This window comes from Mercenaria mercenaria, chromosome 3 (genome assembly GCF_021730395.1).
Source record: "Mercenaria mercenaria strain notata chromosome 3, MADL_Memer_1, whole genome shotgun sequence".
In the NCBI taxonomy this organism is placed as follows: Eukaryota; Metazoa; Mollusca; class Bivalvia; order Venerida; family Veneridae; genus Mercenaria; species Mercenaria mercenaria.
This window is the reverse complement of record NC_069363.1, coordinates 90,647,634-90,662,437: the sequence shown is the minus strand read 5'-3', so window position 1 is coordinate 90,662,437 and position 14,804 is coordinate 90,647,634.

Sequence of the window (14,804 nt, the reverse complement as noted above, 5' to 3'; positions counted from 1 at the left end):
TTGTACTTAACATAGAGACACCCCTTGGCTTTCAGAAAGTCGCGTAAAGCACACTCTATGTTTACCAAATAATGACCGCCAGGCAAATTAATTCCCATGTCCGTATACGGATCACCAGTGTGGATGATGGAGAAGTCTACATTCAAATTCGTCCTGTTTCTTATAAAGCCTGTCAATAATTCTACCCAAATGTCTTCCGAAAACCCAAAATGTACTTTACTGTAATGCGCTTCATTAATCCATACTTTGTGATGTACTGGACACGCTTCCTTTAGGTCAGCAGCGAAGGAATTCATCATATTCTCGAATACTCCCGAGCTATTTTCCATGATTTGACTTCTGAATGATTTTGTCTGAAAGAACTTTTTTTTCATGTCCTTGTATTATCATAAGTGACTAATAGATAACTTGTTCGTGTTTTTGTCGATCTTTTTATTAAAATCAGTGCAGAAAAGTTAGGTTGTTACTTTATAAGTACATTTCCGAGAGCGCGATACATCATTCCTTTACTATAAAACACAGAGGCGTTCAATTTCATGTTGAGGTTGTGAAAGAAATAACAAATTTTGATCATTTCTGCAAACTTTATATTTCACAGACGTACATGTTGAAGCATGAACATGCCTATGCTTGTAAAGTACTTCAAGGGTCATTGCTAGGGTTGAACATGTGACCCTCAATGAGTCCGCCTTCGGGACTGTCTAACAATAGAATCCAATATGGCCGCCGCGCGCTTGTTCTTCAAGATGGCCGCCGCACGTGCTGTGCACGTGATTGGTGACGCCCAAGAGACGGTGACGCCAAAGTGGCCCGAATACTACTGCTGCCGCAAACCGAGATCAATATGTTACGAATTCAGTGATTGGTTGCAGGAACAAGTGACCTGTGACGTAAGCTGCCCAATGCGGAAATATTGGAAGTTTTCCGATTGCAGTTGCTCTTTTGGTTTGTCTATTATTAAAATGCAATATGAATAGCAATATGAATATAACTATAAAACGTGTCTGTACGATAAACTGACAACTTCTCAATTTTGACGTTTACATTATTCATGATTGTGTTTACATTTATCCATTGTAGTAATTGTTAAAAAGATTTAACGGGCAGTTGTGAAATTGTTAGAGAACACCCCCCCCCCCCCCCACTCTAAGGATGTAACCTGCCAAACGGTGTCTCAAAACATAGGCGTAGGAGCAGGGGGGGCCAGCGGGGGCCAGGCCCCCCGCAAAGCTTGGAGAGGGGGGGGGGCCAAAGTATAGTTTGGCCCCCCGAATATTTTGAAAAAGAGATATAAATTGCAGTCTAATATAACATTTACTTAGCATCATATAATTCTTTTCAACCTGATTTCTGATTTGCATTTGGCCTTCCCTTGTATTCTGACTAAAAATATCTATTTCCGTAGTGTGAGTACTGAAATCTGTACGCGCCACGCCAAGAATTGTTTACATTTTATAAAAATAATATATCATTTAGCGCAATCAACTACAGTTCCGGTTTGAGCGTCTGCAAAATCAATTTAGGCCTAACTATTAAGCCTGTTTACACATGTAAACGTTATGTATTTTTTTGTTTTTCATTGTCCATTCAAGGGAAATGATATTTCCACAACTTTATACCACAATTAGACAAATGCAGTGCTAATTGATTGTATGTCCAGGGCTTCAACAGAAGAAAGTAAAAAAAAATGGCACACTTAATTAGAACAATACATAATATGACTGATTAAGACCGTTCAGTGCCTAGTCGTATGTGTATCATCAGAATAACTCAATGATTGCTAAAACATAAAGGTTTGAGGGGTCTATGGCCCAATTAATCCCTGTACAAGGCTTTGAGTCTTTGTCACGAATAATGCACCAAGGATACCTTGCCGCTAACACCACCCCCACCCCCTCGCCACAAACCGCTGGTCGAAAAGGTTTGCCCCCCCCACCCCAAAGTTAAACTCGCTCCTACGCCCATGCAAAAGACATTTTGCCGCCAATTTTTGACAGGACTATTATGGTTGGTCCGATTATTGTTGTAGGGGTGTTATTAAAACAAGTTAAGGAATAGCTCTGCAAGGTATATTAAACCAATTTTTTGTATATCAGTGTTTATATTTCTGTGTTCGTATTGTAATTACTGGTGAATGCCACGGCAAATCTGAGTTGTTTTTAGTACGTATATGGAGGTTGGACACTAGTAGTTCAAAACCCAAAACGCCAAGAATTGTTCAATACCCTTGCCTCTAAAGTTAAGACTGGCGTTCCCATGTGAACAGCAGTAGAAAATCGCAATCATGTTTTGCATAGAATCTTATGTAATGCCCCATACCCCCACTTGTCCAGTTATGTAGACTATGCCAAAACCAGCCAAGCCTTTCCTTTTTAAAAGGAAACTTTATTGAACACTAGTTTTTCACTTGGCATGGCAACAGAGGTCTAAATTAAAGCTAGTTTCTGGTTAAACGTCATTGTAGATGTATTTTTTTGACATTTTGGTAGGAAAGATTGGAGAGGAGGTTGTATTTGGTGAAGTGAAACTCAGTTTTAGTATGAGTAGTACTTCTAGGTCACGGCAGTGTGATTTTGATGTGACTTTACTGTAAGCAAATGTGACAAGAAAAATCTCTCTTAGAAGATACATGACCCCTACTTTTCTCTTCATTTTATATCAGTTTTATCATAACTCTTTAAAATGAGGTAAGGAGTTGTTCTCTGAAATGGGTCTAGCTATGTTTGGTAGCTCTTTAAAAATGTCAGTTTTATATAGAATATTTAGGGAAAACTATTTACTTGTTTGTGAGCTGCTTGAGTCCAAGATGGCGGTGCCCAACTGGTATTCGGATTCCTTTGACAGTACCCGTGTATCTAATACCTGCTCTGTCAAGTGTGAAATGTCAACCATAAGTGTTCCTTCTCAATAGAAGGAACAATAAAGCAGATTTCCACCGGGATGAAAAATGAATTGTTGTGTTATATTCGAACGAGCTCGATAATTTGCTTAATATTTTACAGATAGAAGTTGTGTCTACGTCTTAGTTACGCGCCTTTTCTGACAGTGCACTGTTGTTTTGCAAGGTCTTACATATATCTTATTAAAATTTTGGCTGAAGGAGTGGGTTGCCATTTGGGATGTGATACTTAGAGACAATATCAAGAAACACTAGAAATAAAAATAATGATAGTAATGCGTGTGTAGATGGGGTGGGGGAGAGATTAGGCAGAACGGGATATCAGACACAATATAAACAAGAGGGCCAAGATGGCCCTATGTCGCTCACCTGAGAAACACCATAACACACCATAACAGTGTTAACATGTTTGACCTAGTGATTTCATAGAAAAAAATATTCTGACAAATTATCATTAAAATTGGAGCAAAAAAATCAAGTATTTTCTTTGATTTGACCTAGTGACCTAGTTTTTGACCCCAGATGACCCATATTCAAACTTGACCTAGATTTCATCAAGTCTATCATTCTGACCAAATTTCATGAAGATCAATTGAAATATACAGCCTGTATCGCATACACATGGTTTTACTTTGATTTGACGTAATTACTTAGTTTTTGATCCCATTTTGACTACCCATATTTGAACTTGACCTAGATTTCATCAAAGCAACCATTCTGACCAAATTTTATGAAAATCTAGTGTAAAATGCAGCCTCTATTGCATACACAAAATTTTCCTTTGATTCGACCTAGTGACCTAGTTTTTGATCCCAGATGACCCATTTTCAAACTTGGCCTAGACTTCATCAAGGTTATCATTCTGACAAAATTTCATGAAGATCAGTTGAAAAATACAGCCTCTATCGCATACACAAGGTTTTTCTTTGATTTGACCTAGTGACCTAGTTTTGACTCCAGATGACCCATTTTCGAACTTGGCCTAGATTTCATCAAGGTTATCATTCTGACAAAATTTCATAAAAATCAGTTAAAAAGTACAGCCTCTATCGCATACACAAGGTTTTCCTTTGATTTGACCTAGTGACCTAGTTTTTGACCCCAGATGATCCATTTTCGAACTTGGCCAAGATTACATCAAGGTAATCATTCTGACAAAATTTCATGAAGATCAGTTGAAAAATACAGCCTCTATCGCATACACAAGCTAAATGACGACAGACGACAGATGCCAGCTGCCAGACAGACAGACAGACAGACGACAGACATCGAGCGATCACAAAAACTCACCTTGCTCAGGTGAGCTAAAAACACAAGAAGCTAAAAGTAAAACAAATGCTTTTGGCTGGTTGGAGTGAGTGTGGGGGCAGACAGATGACCGGACACGGACAAACAGATGTATGTATAGCACTTCTATATTCCCCGACGCCGACGCCTGGGTTATAGCAATAGCTCGTGTAGCATTCCTCAAGGCAAGTAACTACAGAAAAGCAATTTTATGAATAATCCGACATATGCGTCCCGACAATATGCGCATGTCCACTTCTTATTTATGATGTATATCAAGTTTCATTAGAACTGGGTGAAAACTTTTGATAGAGTTGGGGGCACTAGAAGCTGTGACTGACGGACGGAAAGTTAAAGGGACTGGCCTCCAGATCGTTCGACAACAACAAAATTTTTGTTAGATATCTGGAAATAAATGCTATATTTCTTAAGAAGGCTTTATAACTTAATTACTGACAAACTATATGTTACGAAACACATGAGAATACTTTTTACGATGAAAATTGAAAAGCGTTTGTAACGATTTTACTCCAGGTAAACTGTCTCGATTATAAATATTTATATTTTAAAGTCATAATTCACTACTTCACTACTGGTTACGACGACGGGAAAATATCTTTATTGCCGCGGCGGTCCGGGGTTCGATTCCCGACACGGTCATCTTTTTTTCTTGATTTGGAATTTTTAAAATATTTTAGAAACAAAAATTCATATTCTAATGTTGATAATATAACCAAACTTCAATTTGAAAGAAAGATTTTGTTTTAGCCAAATCTGGAGGTCAGTGCCTTTAAAACACCAGAAGCATGAAAAGGGGAGAAAACTCGAAAAAAAAAACTGTTTCAAAAGACATTCAAAAGAGAACGATAAAATAAGCCGTCTCGATTGAAACACGACTTTAAAAAGAACACTAAAATAATAATTGGCTTGTTACTTTTGTTTTGAATGAAAAACTTGTACATTACCTTACCCTTGACCCCCATATGTATGTTGCTTTTAAAAATCCAATCTGAAACAGATGCTTAACGGTTAGAAAGGTCATTTCAGGTGAGACATTATATACAATGAAGGCCACGACTCCGAGCGCACTGACCATGAACCTATAAATGAATAACATAAACATTGTCATAAAGATCAAGGTTAACCTTGATGTAATATTCTTCAAGGGTCAAACGTGGGTGAACGATTAGCAAAAGCGAACGTGTTTTCTTAACTTTAAAAAAAGGTCTAAAACTTAAATCTAGAGGACACATGGAAAATGCAGATATGGTTACAAATTAAACATCAATTCATATATTATCTTTCGTTACCATTGCTTATAATTGTGAGTCAACTTTTTTCCGGACATCAGTGGTTCTACTGCGCCCGTCCGTACACAGCGGCACCTTCGGTCTTCCTTCACCTTAAAGGTGGTTAATCAGAATTTTGATTTGTTGATCTTACGATCATATCTTCATAAGTGCTTAATACAGGTCAGATTTTTAACCATAGAATTTTTTTAATTTGATTTTCTTACCCAGATTGACCAACCAAGATCGAGTTATTAGGTATAAATTTGATGAGGTACTATTATTGTTTTATACTTGCCAAAGATCTGCTTTGGCATTATTGGCTGGAAAGTCAAGTTTGTAAAATTATTATAACCTTGGCTGCATAAACAGGACAGATAGGAAATGATTAACTTGGAAGCTTCACACTAAAAACATTTCCTTTAGGTTTCGATTGTTAAAATACCTCCATTATGTATTGAATACAAATTACATTGAAATCACAAGGAAACTCAGTTTCAAAATACTTTCATAATAACAACAAATATGTATAAAAGCAATGAAATAAACATTTCCAGTTGGGGCCTATTGGTATGAAATGAGTCCTTTAATTTCTTCCATAAATAATCTCCTCTAAGAGCTGCACAGGAGACAGCGCACTCGACTATTTCAGTGCTGGATAGCGAAAAAAGGGAACATCTGAGGAAGCTGCTGAGCTCTATCACGGAAGTGATTATTGACTTCAATGTGTGACTATTATATTGGACAACAAATCAAGTCTGAGTCAGATGCATTTAGTAATAACAAGAGATAGTGTGAAAATGTATTAAACCATTAAATAAGTATAGAAGGGACATAATTCACGGTATATTTCTGGAAATGTTCTGTAACATGTTTCATATCTTTATCTAATCATGTGGATCAACTAATTTAAGATTGAATAAATCAATTTAGTTATATTAAACTGAGATAGATAAAAAGCCTGAAATTCTTTAGTAAAAAGGAGTATGATTCATTAAATACTTCTGCCATAGTAAAGTAACTTGTGTCACATGACGTGGCTGATGATGTTAAACAACCATTTTTATTTTGAATCAAATCCAAATATTGACAACAGGGATATTATGATGAAAGAAACAACAACATAAAAACGAAACTGAAATTCTAAATAAAAAGTTATCAATATAATTAATGAAATATTTGTGCCAGAGTTAATTGAACTTGTGTCATTTGATGAGGACAATGATCAGAAAGCACTATTTCAAGTCTGAATCAAATACATTATGCAATAACCGAAATGTAAGGAAAGTGCATCAAAATTCAATATAAAAGTAGGCATTACACATGAAATATTGGTGCAAGAGTGATGGCCAATATGTCATATGATGTGTGTTATGATGTGTAACAACTATTTTCAGCTTGAATCAAATCTATTTCGCAATAACAGAGACAGAGTGGAAGTGTATCAAAACTTTAACCTGATTTTAGTAAAAAGAGGGTTAATTCATGAAATACTGGCTCTCGAGAGTTATGGTCCTTGTGTCATACGATGTAAGAGGTGCTGTGGAATATTTTGTTTTAAAGGAGTCAAATTCCTCCTGTAGTAACAGAAGTATTGTAAAAATGCATAAAAACCTAAAATTCTAAGTAAAGAAGGACATAATTCATGGACAATTGTTGTCAGAGTTATGGACACTGTACCATTGATGTGAGTAGTGGTTTGGAACAACAATCTTAACTTTGAATCAAATCCATTTAGCAGTAACAGAGACAGAGTGAAAGTGTATCAAACTTAAATCTGAATTTTTAATTTAAAATGTGTGTGTGGCGGGGGGGGGGGGGGGGGGGGGGGGGGGGGAGGAGGGGGATTCAGAACATATTGTTGATATGAAAGTTATGACCCTTACGTCATATGATGTGGTTGATGAATGGAACGACCATTTTCAGTTTCAATCAAATTCCTTCTGTAGAGACATAGTAGTAATGCATAAAAAATAGCCTAAATTCTAAGTACAAGAGGGCCATGATGGCCCTATATCGCTCACCTGTTATCACTGCACTTGAGGACAAGAAGGTCCTCAGAAAAAATATCTAAGTCCACAAAAGACAGGAACAACAAAGAGAAGAAATTTAACCAAAAAGAAAAAAATTCTTACAAGGTACAGATATGTCAAAATAACCTAAAAATTGGAGGTACCATCCATGTTGTACTACAGAAAAGTAGTCTCGGTTTTTCCCTACGGCCAATGATAGAAAAAGTTACAAAAAATAAGCTATTTATAGTAACGTAAAAGGGAAGTAATTAAAAAAAGAAAATTATTGTAAGTGAACAAAAGAAGGATCTGCAAAATAAATCTGTTGACATAAATGAAATTTCAGATCAGTATCTTCATTAGTTACGGAGATATACCCATTTTAATTTGAAATAAAGGGAGGTAATTTGACATAAAATCGGTCCATAGTTATCTACCCTGATTGGCTCCGTCCAACTAATGACAATAATGAAATTTCAAATAAGTCCTATAAGTACTTACTGATATAAATCCATTTTGATTACAATCAGGGGAGGTAATCAGATATAAAATAACTCTGGAACCTACGATTGGATCTGATTTGTCATGGAATCCAAGATTTATTGTTTTTGAAGATATTTTGGAAGTTTGTATCAAATAAAACCATAAACGAAGTATCTATATGGCTGCAAAAGCCAAAATAGCCAATTTTGGACCTTTAAGGGGCCATAACTCTGGAACCCATGATGGAATCTGGCCAGTTCAAGAAAGGAACCAAGATCTTGTGGTAATACAAGTTGTATGCAAGTTTGGTTAAAATCAAATCATAAATGAAGCTGCTATTGTGCAGACAAGGTCAAAATAGCTAATTCTGGCCCTTTCAGGGACCATAACTCTGGAACCCATGAAGGAATCTGGCCAGTTCAAGAAAGGAACCAAGATCTAACGGTGATACAAGTGGTGTGCAAGTTTGGTAAAAATCAAATCATAAATGAAGCTGCTATTGTGCAGACAAGGTCAAAATAGCTAATTTTGGCTCTTCAGGGGCCATAACTCTGGAACCCATAATGGGATCTGGCCAGTTTAAGAAAGGAATCAAGATCTTATGGTGATACAAGTTGTGTGCAAGTTTGATTAAAATAAAATCATAAATGAAACCACTATCGTGCAGACAAGAAATTGTTGACGCACAAAAATAGCAAATTCTGGCCCTTTAAGGGGCAATAACTCTAGAACCCATGATGGGATCTGGCCAGTTTTTGAAAGGAATTGAGATATCATGCCAATACAAGTTTTGTACAAGTTTGATCAAAATTGCTTGCAAAATGTTGTCTTTATCTTGTTCACAAGAAATTGTGGACGGACGACGGACGGACGACGGACGAAGGGCGATCACAAAAGCTCACCCTGTCACTATATGACAGGTGAGCTAAAAAAGGGAACATAAATCATAACAAGAGGGTCATGATGACCCTGGATCGCTCACCTGAGTAATATGAGCTTCATGTTTCAAATGTCAAACTGATGATAAAATATTAAGAAAGTCAGTAGGTCATATTCATGGTTAATGAAATTCAGTTTTACAATTGATGTGCAAAACTGTGTATGTCTTCAAAATTTCAAGGCTGTATCTTTAAAAACAAGAAAGTAGGTCAAGGTCACAGTCAAATAACATCATATTACTTGGGGTCATCAGGTAATTATAATTAAACAGTCTTGGAAATAGGATCAGATGATTTTTTAAGTATGATTTTTTAAAGTATGTTTTCCTATATAACTCGCATAATAACTAAGTAAACCCAGGGCGGGGCCTCTTTTAACCACAGGGGCATAATTTGAACAATTTTGGTAGAGGACTACTAGACAATGCATAATACCAAATACTAGTATCAAAAGCCTAGGTCATATGGTTTCAGACAAGAAGAATTTTGAAGTTTTTTCCTATATAAGTCTATATAAAACTTGGGACCCCCAGGTCAGGGTCTCTTTTCACCCCAGGGGTACAATTTGAGGACCATAAGACAATGCTACAAACCAAATAGCAAAGGTCTAAATATTGTGGTTTAAGAGAAGAAGATTTTTAAACTTTTTTTCCTATGTAAGTCTATGTAAAATTTGGGACCCCCGGGGCGGGGCCATATTTGACCCTAGGGGAATAATTTTAACAATCTTGGTAGAGAACCACTAGATAATGCTACATACCAAATATCAAAGCCCTAGGCCATGTGGTTTTGTACAAGAAGATTTTCAAAGTTTTCCCTATATAAAATCTGGAAAGTAGATCCCTCGGAAGCACCGAGAACAAGGCAAACAGTGAAAATTGCAGACTCGGTTTGATTGAGTCTGTTCATGAGCAGTAATGTAAAATGCAACACTGCCCACGCCCTCTAGCACCGGCTTAAGCAGTATTCAATCTTCAAATCTAAATGAGTTGAAATCAATGATCCCGAAGGACCAGAAAATATAACAACACTGAGATGAAGTCGGGGCGACTTTTTACGGCCGCCACACAGCACTTAACACCCGCTGTTGTGAAGTAAATAAAATCTGGAAAGTAGATCCCTCGGAAGCACCGAGAACAAGGCAAACAGTGAAAATTGCAGACTCGGTTTGATTGAGTCTGTTCATGAGCAGTAATGTAAAATGCAACACTGCCCACGCCCTCTAGCACCAGCTTAAGCAGTATTCAATCTTCAAATCTAAATGAGTTGAAATCAATGATCCCGAAGGACCAGAAAATATAACAACACATGGTTTATAAGTCTTTATAAACCATGTGACCCCTGGGGCGGGGCCATATTTGACCCTAGGGGAATAATTTGAACAATTTTGATAGAGGACCACTAGATGATGCTACACCCTAGATATCAAAGCCCTAGGCCCTGTGGTTTTGGACAAGAAGATTTTCAAAGTTTTCCCTATATAAGTCTATATAAACCATGTGACTGCCGGAGCGGGACCATATTTGACCCTATGGCCCGGGATAATTTGAACAATTTTGGTAGAGGATCACTAGATGATGCCACGCACCAGATATCAAAGCCCTAGGCCCTGTGGTTTTGGACAAGAAGATTTTTAAAGTTTTTCCTTTCGGTTGCCATGGCAACCAGAGTTCTGCATGGAATTCAATTCTTTGAATAATTTTGAAAGGGGGCCACCCAAGGATCATTCCCGTGAAGTTTGGTATAATTCTGCCCAGTGGTTTCAAAGAAGAAGATTTTTTAGAAAATGTTGACGGACGCACGACGCACGACGGACGACGGACATTGAGCGGTCACAAAAGCTCACCATGAGCCTTTGGCTCAGGTGAGCTAAAACAAGAGCTGTCCGTAAGACAGCCAAGCTCGACTATTCGAAATATTGTCCCAGAAGCAGGAAAATATTACCCAAAAAGGTTAAATATCAAAAGAGTTTTAAGTTCAAAAGGGGGAATAATTTGACCAAAATGCATATCAGTTATGGGACTTGCTGCTATCAACTAGTTTTATAACCCCAAAGGCACATGTGAAGTTTCAATTCAATATCTGCATTAGTTTTGGAGATATAAGTATCAAATCTATATGCCTTTTAGTAATAGTTGTATGTACTTGCACGCAAAACTTTAACCAGAATTTGCTAAGTCCAAAAGGGGACATAATTTGGCCAAAATGAAGGTCAGAGTTATGGGACTTGCTGCTATCAACTAGTTTTATAACCCCGAAGACACATGTGAAGTTTCAAATCAATATCTGCACTAGTTTTGGAGATAATAACTTGCATGTAAAACTTTAACCAAAATTTTCTAAGTCTAAAAGCGGGCATAATTTGCTCAAAAAACATGTCAGAGTTATGGGACTTAACCCAGTGAGGTTGGTAATTGATCTAGAAAAAGAAAAAATAAGTTTCAAATCTATATGCCTTTTAGAAATAGCTGTATGTACTTGCACGCAAAACTTTAACCAGAATTTTCTAAGTCCAAAAGGGGGCATAATTTGGCCAAAATGAAGGTCAGAGTTATGGGACTTGCTGCTATCAACTAGTTTTATAACCCCGAAGACACATGTGAAGTTTCAAATCAATATCTGCACTAGTTTTGGAGATAATAACTTGCATGTAAAACTTTAACCAAAATTTTCTAAGTCTAAAAGCGGGCATAATTTGCTCAAAAAACATGTCAGAGTTATGGGACTTGACAAAGTGAGGTTGGTAATTGATCTAGAAAAAGAAAAAATAAGTTTCAAATCTATATGCCTTTTAGAAATAGCTGTATGTACTTCACCGAGTCTCAACGTAAGCGTTGACCGGTGGTATAATTACGTGCGAGCTGGGCGCTTTTTGCGGTAGTTTTCACCAGTCAAGGTAATGTTTTCCTTCGCAGTTTTTTCATTATTAAAGCTTTGTTATTGGGAGTTGGCCGAGGATGACCTACAATGAACACGCTTTTATGGGGATGTATCGAAATTTTCTTATCATTTGTAGTTTTTTCTAACATTCAGGAAATATTCACTAAAAAACACGTATTTGCCTACCGCCCCTTACTTTTCTCGTTATAAATGGATAAATTAGTGTTAAAATGTCTCGTATTTTCGTCATACAGGTAGGATATACTCACTTTAACAGATCGGTCACCATTGTATGCAGATTCAAAAATACTTAGCCCGGCAAAACCAGGCCGTCGGCAAAGGTTTTGTCTTACGTCCGAGTCGGTGGTTCACAAAAATAAAAATGCGTAAGTATGAGCAGGTGGAATTTATAAAAAACGGTATTTTCACGACTTTTAATGATCCGACAGTGGACTAAAGTCATTTTTTATCAATATGTAGACCAACATTTCATGTATCTTCATTGTGCACAGTCATTTTAAAATATTTAGGTTTCATAATTGAAGCCTATTCTATGAATTACAATAGGGGCGCAGTAGCTGTACTATGAATTAATTGTATGCTTTTATGTATACATTATGGCATTAATACATTGTCACACTATGATACGTCATTTTGATAATGACGCCAACATCTTAAAACAAGATTATTGATAGAGATATCTGAATTAAATTTATCTATGTTTGAATTTTAGTCATTTGCCATGTATCTATTTAGTAAGTAAAACCATCAAACTGAACGTGGCTGTGTCGTCCATACTGGTCGACATGGAAGGTGTATTGGGCACAAGATGTAAAACATGAACATTTTGATTGCAATTATATTAATGGATCGCGATAATTTCATTTTAACAGTACTCGGTAAAATCCAAAAACAGGTAAAGCAGGTGTGTTATCCGATAAGTGGTATTAATTTGTATATTGTAGTATTTTTAACTCTAAATACGATCCTTTATTCCAAAACAGACTTGTAGTCTAGTGGATAGTGTGTCGGACATCTATTCTTTTTATGTTTGTATGGCGTAGGTTCGAGCCCTTCTTTTTTAAAAATGATTTTTACTTATTCTATTTTGCAGCTTTTTGTTTATATCGTCTTTTGTATTCTTTCTTTTATTCTTTTTATTTATGTATTTGTTTAAATATTATTGCAATGTATATAGATTCAATGTCTATTCTAATAAGAGATCCTCTGAAAAATTTCAATAAGTACTCAGTATAAGTGCACGAGAAAATCAAGATATAAATAGTTTTACATGAATTCTCCAGGTAAAAACATGCTGGAAAAATAAAAAAAAAGCAGCTCGTCCCATATTCGAACCAGCATCGTAAGCTTACAAATCATACGTGTTAACCACTAGACCACGCCGCAGCTTGCACTGGTTTTGCGATATAAGATGATTTGTCATATAATGTGTCCACCTGATTCCCTATTTCATTGTTATGGGTTAATCCGGTATTAGTAAATAAAGGCCACAATTATCAAGTTTTGTTAATATCTACCCAAGAGTGGGGAGGTGGCGTGGGTCCAATCTACTAGGATGTCCAAATTACAGAATTAAAGTTTTTCTTTAGTGCTTCATAAACAGCGAACATTCTTACAAGCATGCACACTGCCCACTGGAATCTGACAGACCAGGGACCCTCTAGAAAATTGTTCTGTGTATTCAGAGTAGGCCCTAGATGTTCATATATTAGTAACTGTTTGATTCTAAAGACCGTTTTGATGTAAAACAGAATCTTAGTCGGTGTTTTTGAGCATAGGCATTTATCAGTGTTCAAAGTGTCTTTTTCGTTTCTTAATTGATACAAAATATTAGAGAGATCAATGACTAAGCCATATACAGTTTGTTGAATAATACTTTAAAAGAAAAAAGAAACAGTCATGCCCGCAGAGAGCGTACTCGACTATTGTCAGTGCTTGATATAAAGTATCTTGATTGAAAAGTTTAAATCGAAACAAAGTCATTTTGATTACTCATTAAGTGGTTTCTCCAAGTCCAAGAAAGACCATAGTTCTAAAAACAAGAGTACTGCTTTCTGGTGCTGGACACTCCAACTTTTTTGTATACTTGATAAATGGACCTTTGTATATGGTATTTATGGTAATAGCATTCTTAGCCAAAATGTGTGACGTTATCATCTTAGTGGCGTTCTTTCTAATGAAATAACATTTAATACGTGTAGGGCCCCTTTTTTCGTGTAAATCAAAATTTGATAATATTATAAACATTTTAAATAGGGCCCCTTTTTTCGGACACCTTTAAAATATAGTTGAAATCATTTTACAACAGTTAATGAAATTTAAATTGCACAAGGAAGTATAAGTCAGGATGGTTCACAAAGTCTGTAAATAAGTCTGTATAATATTATATATATACTTAAACTGCACACACTTCTCAGATGTAGTACTTCAGTGTATATTTAATTTTTGGTCGTATATAGTACTTCTTTTACTTTTCTCCCAAACGCTGTATTCTTTTCAATCCGAGACGTGGGGCGTCATATTATTTTAGACATCAGAGATCAGATATCACATTCAATAAAACTGAGACTTCGAACAAGCGGTTGGTGAAAACGTTACTTGATTCTCTGTAAATTCTCGATTGAAGTTAGTTTATTGTCACTTATTTCAAAATATCTACATTACACTTCTTATACACAAACATTTCATATAATTCTATCTAAAGGAAATAATTAGACGAGCTCTTATAAAAGTTTTGAATAGTACAAGCTTTAAATATGAAACCTAAATATTTTAAAATGACTGTGCACAATGAAGACACATGAAATGTTAGTCTATATATTAATAAAATATGACTTTAGTCCACTGTCGGATCATTAAAAGTCGTGAAAATACCGTTTTTCATAAATTCCACCTGCTCGTACTTACGCATTTTTATTTTTGTGAACCACCGACTCGGACGTAAGACAAAACCTTCGCCGACAGCCGGGTTTTGCCGGGCTAATATCTTTGAATC